Below are 11,253 nucleotides of genomic sequence, written 5' to 3'. Positions count from 1 at the left end.
AAAGGCGGAGGTATCTGGTCGGACCCGGTTTGGAGTTCGTCTTCAGACCGGACTCACGTTGGGCTTTTCATTGAAAATTTTGAGAACTTATATGAAAACAAAAAATGTAGTTTCTTTTAGACAGAATGCTCATAGAGCCTGGCTTTAAAACCTGGACGGACAGGTTACTAGCTTACAGTAACAATGCAATGAATAAAGAAAAACGACATCTACAAATAAGAAGAGCACCACCACTACAAGATAGCTAAGAATAGAAAGTGTTATATTTGAGATGCACAATAAACGAAGAACGAAAAGTAAAACACTGCAGGGGACACGAGATTTTAACGTGGAAAACCCTTGCAACACACAAGGGAAAAACCACGGGCGCCAGCCAACAAAACTTCACTATTTCGGTGGTGTTTACAAACGCCGTGGGTGTACAATGATGCGATGATAACCCTAGCGGCGGCTTACAGGGAATATAAATAGGCGGTGGCAACGATCCAGTACTGCGGGGGCTGCCGCCCCCGCACCCCCGCAGGCGTCCCCGTAGGGCACGACATATGGGCTAACTCGACTACGCTACGCTTCGGCCCAAGCCTCGGCGACGGGCCTCGCTCCGCTCGTCGAAGTTAGCCTCCCTTTAGTATATGAATTTGGATCACAAAATAACAAACTCCACCTTGAGACAAATTCCTTGTAGCATGAACTTCAACAATCACCTGAATCATCAAAGAAAACACTTGCTGGCGCCAATAGCCACTTGGGCTAAACAGTTATACCAACCAAGCTTGAGCAAAGCTCAAACTTGGACACAGGGACAGGCTTAGTCATCATATCGGCAGGATTATCATGAGTACTAATCTTGCATACCTTCACTTTATCTTTTGCAACCACATCTCTGATTGCGTGGTACTTAATATCAATGTGCTTTGTCCTCTCATGGAACATCTGATCTTTAGTAAGATAAATAGCACTTTGACTGTCACTCGAACAACTTAATGCAAGAATTATCTCCACAAAGCTCAGCATATAACCCTTTCAGCCAAACAGCCTCTTTACCTGCCTCAGCAATAGCCATGTACTCAGCCTCGTAGTAGATTGTGCAACAAGCATCCCGCAAAGTAGCCTTCCAGCTAACGAGCACATCCACCAACAAGTAAACACATAACCTGTGAGGGACCTTCTCCGATCCAAATCGCCAGCATAATCTGAATCCACATATCCGGCGAGCCCCTCACCAATCCTGCCAAACCTCAAGCAAGCTTTTGATGTGCCGCGAAGGTACCTGAAAATCCACTGAACAGCTTTCCAATGTTCTTTACCAGGATTAGCCATGTATCGACTGACCAAACTCATAGCATATGATAGATCAGGACGTGAACAAACCATGGCATACATCAAGGAACCAACAGCACTAGAATAGGGAACTCGAGACATGTACTCAATATCATCTTCAGAGCTAGGACATTGCAAAGCCGACAACTTGAAATGAGAAGCAATAGGAGTAGTAAGTGACTTTGCATCATGCATATTAAAACGATGAAGAACTTTCTCAATGTACTTTTCCCGACTAAGAAACAACAAACTAGACTTTCTGTCCCTTTTGATTTCCATGCCTAGTATTTTCTTAGCAGGACCAAGATCCTTCATCTCAAACTCACTACTTAATTGATTCTTTAAAGTAGTGATCTCTTTCATGCTCTTGGCAGCAATCAACATATCATCAACATATAGCAGCAAATAAATAGGTGATCCATTAACAAACTTGATATACACACAACTATCATACCGAGATCTCTCAAAACCATGTGTAAGCATAAATGAATCAAACCTTTTATACCACTCGTCGTGGCGATCGTTTCTGACCATAAAGGGACCTCTTTAATTTGCAAACAAGATCCTCCTTACCAGGCACAACATAACCTTCAGAGTTGGTCCATATATATATCCTCCTCCAACTCACCATGCAGTAAAGCGAGTCTTTACATCTAGCTGCTCAAGCTCAAGATCATGCATAGCAACAATACCAAAGAAAGCACGAATAGAACTATGCTTCACAACCGGGGAGAATACATCATTATAATCAACACCTGGAATTTGACTGAAACCTTTTGCTACTAACCTTGCCTTAAACCGTGGAGGCTCATTAGGAGACAAACCTTCCTTTCTTTTGAATATCCACTTGCAGCGGACAGCCTTCTTTTGTTTAGGCAAGTGCACAACATCCCATGTGCCATTCTTCTCAAGCGATTGCATCTCTTCTTGCATCGCACCTACCCACTTCTCTTTATCAACCGAAGCAATGGCTTCAGTATATGTAGCTGGTTCAATATCATGCTCCACCTGTTCAGCACAACTCAAAGCATGAACAACAATATCACATTCTTGAATTAATCGGGTAGGAGGTGTAATATTTCTCTTAGGGCGGTCAGCAGCAATAGACCGTCCTTGTCGCTGAACAAAAGGTGGTGAAGGTGGAACATCATTATCATCATTGTTGGTTTCAGGAAACACATTTTCATTCTCCTTTGCGTGCTCCACCTGCACGCCAATTCTGTGCTGCTCATCATCAGAAACATCGGGAGAATCAATAGCATCGTAAATATCAGTAGACGGACTATCATTAAACATAACCGCCTCATTAAAAACGACATTCCTGCTCAACACAATTTTCTTAGTTTCAGGATTCCATAATCTATATGCCTTAACTCCTGAACCATAACCAAGGAAGATGCACTTAACAGCCCTTGGCTCCAACTTTCCATTATCAACATGAGCGTAAGCGATGCAACCGAAAACTCTCAAATCTGAATAATCAGCAGGCGAACCAGACCATACCTCAATTGGAGTTTTCTTATCAAGTGGAACAGAAGGTGACCTGTTGATGAGATAACATGCGGTGGAGGCTGCTTCAGCCCAAAACCCTCTATGCATCTTTGCATTAGACAACATGCAGCGAGCCCTCGAAATAATGGTCCTGTTCATGCGTTCAGCCACGCCATTCCGTTGAGGGGTGTACGGAATGGTATGATGTCTTACCATCCCATCATTGCTGCAAAACTCATCAAATTCATTTGAACAAAATTCCATACCATTGTCAATACGGAGTATCTTAACCTTTTTTTCAGTTTGGGTTTCTACCATAACTTTCCACTTCTTAAAAGCATTAAAAACATCAGATTTATGTTTCAGAAATATGGCCACACTTTTCTTGAGTAATCATCAATAATTGTAAGCATGTAATTAGCACCACCATTAGAAGTTCTACGGGACGGACCCCAAACATCAGCGTGTACATAATCTAAAATGCCTTTGGTGGTATGAACGGAAGCATTAAATTTTACTCTTTTATGCTTACCAAAGATGCGATGGCTCACGTAACTCAAGATTACCTAAATCGCAGCCATCAATTAGCTCTCTCTTTGCCAATTCTGCCATGCCAAGCTCACTCATATGTCCAAGACGCTTGTGCCAAAGGTTAGTCTTACTAGTTTCATCGTAACTAACGAGCAGCAGCAATACCAGGCAAAGTGCTACCTCTAAGGACATATAATTTCGCAGAATTCATATCACCAATCATAATAATGAGAGAACCTGATGATACCTTCAAGAGTTTGTTCCCACCTTTGTACTTGTACCCGTCACAATCAAGGGTACTCAAAGAGATCAAATTCCTCGCCATGGAGGGTATGTGTTTCACTCCCGTCAACGTGCGTGTCATCCCATCATGGGTCTTGATCTCGAACGGAACCAATGCCAACAATGCTGCACTGGTTGTCATTCCCCACACGCACAAAATCTCCACTCTGCACTTACTCATAAGAACTGAACCAATCTTTGTTACAGCAAATATGAAACGAACATGCAGTATCAAGAATCCATTCATCATCACGTGAAACACATGCAGCCAAAACAGCTAAGCAATCTCCATCGAACTATCACTACCAACAACAACAGCAGCCTCACCCTTACCGGTGACAACGGCAGCCTTACCATTACCATCATTATTTTTCGGTTGGTAAGTTCCGTTCCTTTTCTCCTTGTTCTGCAGCCTTCCAACAATCATCAATATTGTGGCTAGATTTCTTACAATACCTGCAGAACTTGTCACGTCCTTTGGACTTTGAGCGACCTCTATCGCCCTTGCTCTTATCTCTGTTGTTGTGGTAGTAGTTATCTCGCTGCTCGGTCCTGCCACGGACCTCTAACGCCTCCGCCTTGGAGGACGAACTTTCAGCCTGCACCATAAATTTCATTTTCTCCTTTTGTTGGAGAGCATCATAAACTTCCGCGAGAGTTAGTTTGTCGCGGCTCAATAATATGGTGTCACGAAAATTACTGAAAGAATTAGGCAGCGAGCATAAAAGAAGAAGACCTAAATCCTCATCCTCATACTTAACTTCTATAGACTGCAAATCAGAAACAATCTCTTTCCAGGAAGATAGGTGATTCATTACCGAACCTCCCTCTTGCAACTTATGCGAGAACAGCTTCATCTTCACGTGCAATCTGCCCGTGAGATCCTTGGACAAACAGATCTCCTCTAGTTTGACCCATAACTCGGCGGTGGTTTTCTCCTGCAGCACTTCCTGCAGAATATTATTGGACAGATGGAGTTGAATCAACGATAAAGCCTTACGGTCTTTCCGCTTCTCCGCATCGGTCCAGGTATCCTTCGCTTTCTCGCCGAAAGCATCGATCGCTTCATCCGGATCTGAAGATTGGGCGAGAATCGCCCTCATCTTCACTTGCCACAAAGCAAATCTCGTGGTGTAGTCCAGCTGCGGTAGATCGAACTTCGGTGACGACATCTCGTAAACCCTAGATCCAAAGAACACGGGCTCTGATACCACTTGTTATATTTGAGATGCACAATAAACGAAGAACGAAAAGTAAAACACTGCAGGGGACACGAGATTTTAACGTGGAAAACCCTTGCAACACACAAGGAAAAAAACCACGGGCGCCAGCCAGCAAAACTTCACTATTTCGGTGGTGTTTACAAACGCCGTGGGTGTACAATGATGCGATGATAACCCTAGCGGCGGCTTACAGGGAATATAAATAGGCGGTGGCAACGATCCGTACCGCGGGGGGCTGCCGCCCCCCGCACCCCCCGCAGGCGTCCCTGTAGGGCACGACATATGGGCTTCGGCCCAAGCCTCCGGCGACGGGCCTCGCTCCGCTCGTCAGAAGTTAGCCTCCCTTTAGTATATGAATTTGGATCACAAAATAACAGAAAGGTATACATCGGTGCTTGAAGTCTTCGTGCCAAGCAGTTGAAGAGCTTGAATGTCACTGGCACAAACCCCTTAAGGTGTCGGAATCCCTGCCAAACCGGCTTCACATATGCTACCCTAGGCGAACAAAGACATGTAGGGAGAACCATAAGGACGAGATAAATCATGGGATCCAGTGGCAACACCTACATAGAGGTAACAACACAAAGGTGACACCGTTGCGCAGTCCAGAGATGTTCTAGGTTTTCACCTAGAGACACCAGTGTAGGAGATTGACGATCCAATCTACTTTCTATTCCTCCGTCATGACCCGTGGTGCATCACCTAATTGTTCCAAAGGCTAGAAGGTACGGATCAGTATATATATATATTGCAATTCCAGCAAGTAGCAGTTTACAATACATACTTCCGAGTTTGATACAAACTCTTTTCCAAACAGAGTCCACAATACGTTAACAACCACGATACAACATATTCAATCTCCAGTAGAAAACTGTTTGTTCAAATCCTTATCCGTATGTTGTGAGGCATACGTGTCAGTATAGGTCTTTTATTCCTTAACTGAATTTCACCAAGTTCAGAAGACAAACATCATAACTGAATGCTGAAACGAGGTTTCCACTGGTCCTCTCTTCCCGGGATTCCAGAAACTAAATTCTGTAATTCCAGAGGCCATGTTACAAATTAATATTCGAGCTAAACAGTGCATGTCTTCTCGAGCCTCCGCAAGTCATGTAAATTCTTTGCTTATTCCTGTAGCAATATTGATACTAAACAGTGCATGTCTGTACCATCAGAGAGATCGATTCCACAATCAAGTCATTGCGTATAACTTCAGTAATCCATAGACAATGTCAAATAACCGACAATAGATGACCAAAGTAATAACATAAATACTAGTAATATTTGATGCAGGACACAATTATATCCTACAACCAGACCAAGTGCGGAAGAGGAACGAGGACGCCTCCAAGGAGGGGAATGGCGCCCGGGAAGGTCACCTTCATCGACTTCGGAAAGACTAGGTAGGGCTTTCGCGTGAGCCCTCGGGTTTCCTCAGTGCAACCATTCCAAAAAGAAACTTTATCACCAACACTACCCCTGGCCACCCGCCCCAGGATGCCGTAAAGAACTGAGTGGAGACTGCACATACCAGCTGCATGTATTCTGAAGCATCTGTTCTCTGAACCTCAGGAAATGCTGAAGAAAATTGAGACATTCATATCCATATGGGGGGACAACTCCTTCGTACTTTTGGCTGTCAACATCAACTTGTGGAACAGGAAATGCTATTAAGCTGCTCCTTCATCAGACCCCCGCAGCTGGTATCAGACTTTTGGTACTCGAAGAACGACAGGTCTAGCGGAGCAATTTCCCATATTGTTGTGCTAAGAAAGAGAGAGATCCCAAAGGGGAAGATTGTTCCCTGGACACACCAAAGGGTAACTGCGAAGATCATTGTAGTGATCCAGAGTTTCAATTCTTCATTGCGGTTACTCGACAATGCTATCGCTGGAACAGTCTACAACTTACTCTTTTGTGGAAAGAAGAGAGCGCAAGCTTTATCGAATATATGCAAAACAACAGATATTGCAAGAGTACTACTAGTATTGTATTAGTATCCCTGCTATTTAGTACTTTGCAAGACTCAAGTGGTTTTGGGTTATTTATAAAGCTAGGCATGGTGGTTACAATACAAACTACACATTTGATGATATTTTAATTTATGTGTGGATGTAATTGAGTTATTCCTTATGAGCCGTAAGAAGGAACCGAACATATTGATTGATAAATATAGCAGCATTCATTGATAAACAGATAACATGGGAAAAGTAGTTGAGTGAAGGAAGTATGTTTATTCCACAACCACATGCACATCTCTCATTTTCCCTGTTCAACACAGAAGCAAAAGAATAAAACGTGCCTGGTAATTCCATTAGCTGTCCTGTCACAGCATTTGTGGTCGATTTACACCATGAGACTCTCAAAACATGGCAGCACTGATGCTAAGTATATATGTGGCAGCTTTAGTTTTTGTGCAGGTAGTAACATTGAGCTATTTCCTTCTGGACCGCATGAAAGAACCAAACATATTTGTTGTAGTGTGTATAAAGATAGCAGCAATCATCAATAAATGAGAACATTGGGTAGATTATTCAGTTGTAAATATATGGTAGTAGGTTAAGTTTGCAGAGATTATTCAGTTGTAAGTATATGGTAGTAGCCTAGTAGGTCAAGTGAAGGAAGCATGATATTGTTATTTCACAAGCATGTCTTCTGTCCCCCTTTCCTTGTTCAACCCAGAAGCAAAAGAACAAAAGGTGGCTGGTACATCACAGCTTTGCTAGTGATTTACACCATGGACCTCCAAAAGTATCACGGCCTAATGAAGAGCAGCGACTAGAGATTAGCCATCCAATCATATATACAAACTGAAGGATCTACAGGAAACATATCCAAATGAAGACACACAAATTGGATCCCAACCAACCACAACAAAGACCTCACTTAATATACCACAACACACATGGTGAAATGCATTGCAGAAGTTTTCTCAAATCTCAAGAGCAACAACAGCACCTCGTTTCGTTCTGTCAGGACAATAACAGTAAATGGATGGTGTACTAGAAGATCGAGGTCGAACTTAATACACATTATTAAGGTGGATGAGTAACATATAGATGGGCACGCGATGGGTTAACATTGCTTAGAGCATGTCTAACAGGCCCCTTATAACCCGTCCACCCCATAAAATTCCGGCGAGATACGGGGCAGGCGCGGTTTGGGCCGTCTAGCAGGCCCCGTATTCGGGCCGCCCTGTTTCGGCGGAATACGGGGCCCAGGAAATCCGCCCCGCCGCCCCCTACTTATACTGGGCGCAGGTGCGAGTGAGGGGTTAACCCCTCACTCGCAACCCTAGCTCCGCCGTGCGCCGCCGCCTCCTCCATCATGCTCCGGCGAGAAATTCCCCACTCCCCCGCGCCGCATTCCACCCCATCTCCGGCATGGACTCCCGCCGCCGCAGTACCGCCTCGCCGGCGAGCGGATCGAAGCGATCCCGCTCGCCAGACAACGTGGAGGATGCCTGGCGGCTGCAATGCAAAAGATTCGCCGCCGGTAGCCGCCGCGCGGCCTGCAAGTACGACGGCGACGCGTTCGTCCCGCCGAAGCTCCGTGACTTCACGCGGGGCGGCCGCTGGTACCACGAGGACCCGCCGCTCAAGCCGATGAGCGGCCCCAAGTTCGAGGCGTGGCGCGCCGAGTGGGAGCGCCAACGCCGGGTGAACGAGGCATGGAGGGCGACCATCGGGAGCACCAGCGGCGGAGGTGCTCCGCTCGCCGGCGAGGTGGAGGAGGAAGACGAGGACCAGGACCCCGCCTTCTTGAAGGCGATTCAAGAGTCCCTCAAGGACGCCGACGAGAGGAAGAGGGCGGAGGGGGAAGATAGGGCGGCGGCCATCGCCGCCGTGAAGGAGGTGGAGGCGCGGGAGGCGGAGGCGGAGGCCGACGGGTACATCATCGACCTCTCCGACTAGAAGTCGCGATCCATGATCGCGCATTTTGTATGTAGGTACGTCGATTCCTATGTATGATCGACGAACTATGAATGAACAAGTTTCCCGGGGTTTTAAATTTACGAATATACGGGGTCAAATACGGGATCTGCTAGACGGAACGGTGTATTTACGAGTATTTTTTTTATACGAGGCGAAAAAGTGGCGAAATATGGGACAGAAAAGTAAGGGCCTGCTAGACATGCTCTTAGCTCACAGCTGGACGCACCCGGAGTCCCGGACAGCCTCTTCGACTCAGCCGGACGCCGGCGGAGTCACGACGGCGCCGACGAGCTCTTCATCCTTCTTGGCGGCGTCGTTCTGACCATCAGAACGAGAGGTACAGGGATTGGGCAACTCCACACCAGGATGACGGACACCGTACGAGGTCCAAATGAACGGGTTGTTGGGGATCATCTTCTGTACATTCGCAGCGTAGCTCGCACTGAGCCCCGCCATGAACTCCTCGTAGTCCGAGTCGTCCCCCTCGTCCCCTTCCAGCACCGTCAGCTGCGAGTCCACCGCCCGCCAAGGTTCCTCCCCGCTCGCCTCCTCTCCACTCCTCTTCTGGGCGCACCCATTGAGAACGGCCGTCGGCGCCTTTTTCCTCTTGTGCGCGCTCTCATCCGCATGGCTGCATGGCTGCAGCGAGTACTCCATGCCGCCGGCCGTCTGTGCGCTTGATCCGCCGGCGATCAGACTGAGCGGAAACTCCTTCTCGTCGGCCATCAGTAGATCGGACGCCTGAACTCACCGAGGGGTCTGAATTTTCAACTTGGTTGCGGATCCCTGCGGTAGGAGGCGGCGGTGGCGGGTTGCTGCATATAAAGGCGGATGTATATCTGGTCGGACTCGGTATGGAGTTCGTCTTTAGACCGGACTCACGCTGGGCTTTTCATTGAATTTTTTTACAACTTATATCAAAGTGATTTGCTTCTCAGCTAGCTGGAAATTAAGTTTGGGCTTAATATGTCCTACACCGAGATTTCATTGCATCTTGATTTGTGCATATGAGTTGTAAGTTGGGTTGTAAATGTATTTTTTTTTTACTTGCATTTGGAGTTGTCAGTAGAGTTGCAACTGAGAAAAATTATCCAAGCCGTTAGATTTACTTCATGATTTGTCCTAATCATCAGTTGCAACATAAGTTGCAACTGAGATTTAATGACATCAACATATGTCTTATACATGTATTCAGGTTTTCCTTGTACGTGTTGTATGTGTCGTTGTTGGTATGGAGGAGTCCTCCACCCTACCGACTCCCTCTCTCTCCTTGTAACAACCGATGGCCTTTGTCCCTCATATAAACATGTAACTGTGCTGAGACCAAAGCCCGTTCCAAGCCACGACTTTAACATGGTATAAGAGCGTCTATGCACCGAAACCCTAAAAAACCCGCCGTCGCCGCCTCTGCACCTTGCAGACGCCACCGCCGCCACGACCGACGATCGCCGCCACTGCTGCTCTTTGCAGCTGCCACCGCACGCTCGACGTCCGCTGCTGTTGCTACCCATTGTAGCCACCGCCTCCCACGACCACGAGAACAAGACGACACGACACGAACACGACCGCAGCCGATCACCGCTGCCCTACGACCATGACACCACGACCTCTACGATCACCATCGTCGCTGTGATTTCCCAGCCGCTGCTGCACACACAATGCCATGAGCTCTTCATCGTCATCATCGACGCTGGCTGCTGCCCTCGCCGTGCCCCCCATGCAAACCCTCAACCGCACCAACCATCTTGCATGTAATGCGCTAGTTCTTCCCGCGTTTCGCGGTGCTCGTGTCATGGGCCTTGTTGATGGTACTGACCATGCACCGCCTGAGACTCTGGAACAAGAAGATGAGAACAAGAAGAAGATCGAGGTGGAGAATCCAGCCTATGATGCATGGATTGCGCGGGATCAGCAAGTTCTGCGCTTCCTTCTAAATTCATTGTCGCCCGATATTCTTTCACATGTCCTAAGCGTGGAGTCTTCCGCCGAAGCCTAGTCCAAGATTGACAGCATCAGAGCCAACTCAATGACACCAAGAAGCTAGCCATGAGCACCGACGACTACTTCACCAAGATGAAGGGGTTTGCCTCCGAATTTGCAGCGGTTGGCAATCCCCTCGACGAGGATGAGCTGGTCGGGTACCTTCTCCGCGGACTCGATATAGACCACTACAACTCTCTTATCACGAACATCAATGGCAAGTCTGATACAACGCTCGATGAATTATTCAGGCAACTCAGATGTTGCTTGCCGGGGTCAGGAGTATGACCGTGATCGCGATTATTGTCCATGGGCCCGCAGCCCTGATCGTTGTCAAGATCGTGGCCGCTAGGATTACCGAGGAGGCGGTGGTGGCGGGTTCCTCCGTTACCGCCGTGATGACACGCGTACAGGGGGTGACCGTGATGATTGCCCCCGTCGTCGCACTGATGACCGTCGCCAGGATGGTGGCAAGGGATGCCGCCGTTCTG

This window comes from Lolium rigidum, chromosome 1, assembly GCF_022539505.1.
Source record: "Lolium rigidum isolate FL_2022 chromosome 1, APGP_CSIRO_Lrig_0.1, whole genome shotgun sequence".
In the NCBI taxonomy this organism is placed as follows: domain Eukaryota; kingdom Viridiplantae; phylum Streptophyta; class Magnoliopsida; order Poales; family Poaceae; genus Lolium; species Lolium rigidum.
Note: the sequence above shows the minus strand (reverse complement) of the source record.